This window comes from Sinocyclocheilus anshuiensis, unplaced genomic scaffold (genome assembly GCF_001515605.1).
Source record: "Sinocyclocheilus anshuiensis isolate Anshui unplaced genomic scaffold, SAMN03320099.WGS_v1.1 scaffold14309, whole genome shotgun sequence".
Taxonomy (NCBI): Eukaryota; Metazoa; Chordata; class Actinopteri; order Cypriniformes; family Cyprinidae; genus Sinocyclocheilus; species Sinocyclocheilus anshuiensis.
Genome location: NW_015545221.1, coordinates 1 through 1,181, shown reverse-complemented (window position 1 = coordinate 1,181; position 1,181 = coordinate 1). Strand labels below are relative to the sequence as shown.

The 1,181-nt window shown below is 32.0% G+C and overlaps 1 long non-coding RNA gene across 1 annotated transcript; it reads left to right on the top strand.

The window, feature by feature from the left end:
- Positions 1 to 212: 212 nt before the first annotated feature.
- Positions 213 to 1,025, top strand: LOC107698267 (uncharacterized). Its single transcript, XR_001635329.1, has 3 exons — positions 213 to 306; positions 658 to 747; positions 946 to 1,025. It is a non-coding gene; the product is annotated as an uncharacterized LOC107698267 (long non-coding RNA).
- The last annotated feature ends 156 nt before the right edge of the window (positions 1,026 to 1,181 follow it).

Here is a 1,181-nt window from a genome sequence, read left to right as displayed (position 1 = left end):
TTAGATCAGTCAAATATTTGTAAAAATATATTTAGTCTCACATTTGAAGTACTTTACAGAAAAAACTGTTAAACAAATGTGAGTCTGTAAAAGAATGACTGCTATGTTTAAAACTCTGCAAAGGTTTCTGTGAAGGACTCGAGAGAATGTGTGTCGATATAAAACACAGATGAAGCTCCTGTAGTAAAGTTTCTCTTCTCTTTGTGTCATTAGTGTAAGATCAGGCTCACATGTGTCTGTGAAGAGTGACCGGTCAAAGGGTGATAACATGCCGAACTTCAGTGAGAAAAAAACATCTATCAAAAGGTATTTATTATCTTTGAAATTATAATGTTGTGTTGGCTTATTTCTCCACTAAGATGCTTGTGATAGAAATGAATGAAATAAATCAATAAATCACTGATTTCCTCTTTATTGAACTCAGTCTGGAGCTTCTTTCCAGTAACACAATTACACAAGCAGCCACAAGGAGGTATAAATTAACCATGAAAAATAGATCATGCAGCCAAACATGAATATGTCTTTCCATCTCTCCATAGTCATAGATGAACAAATGCATGTCTATACTGAGCTTAATTACCATCCTCAACAGTAAAGCTCTTTAAATGAGACTGAAGGAGCTCCTGTGGTAAAGTGTTTTGTTCTTTGTGTCATTAGTGTAAGATCAGGCTCACATGTGTCTGTGAAGAGTGACGAGTCAAAGGATGAAGCACCAAACTTCAGTGAAGAAACAACACGAAGCAAACGGTATTTGATGTGTTTCTTATTTTTCTTTAAACATAGACTGTGTCAGAAAGTGTATCAGCGAATAATTATCATAAAACTTATAGTCCATAAATTTATCACAGTATTGTTTTTCTCTTTGCTAAAAATGTTTACGAGATATTTTGGTCATATTTGTTTCCTAAAAAATGCAGTATTTTGATTTATTTTATTTACTATCAGGCTTCAGTATGAAACATTAGATCCAGATTTACAGTCTCACAGGAACCACAAGAATTTTACAGACAGTCTCCTGCAGATCTTCCAGGTAATAAAACACATTTTCAGGAATATTTAATGATTATAATAAACAAATATGTTATTGAATAAGAGTGTGACAGAACTTTTATTTCAAATTTTTCTTTTTAAGAACCCATAAAATAAAAATGATAATTGTAATTATTATTTACAGCTAATTA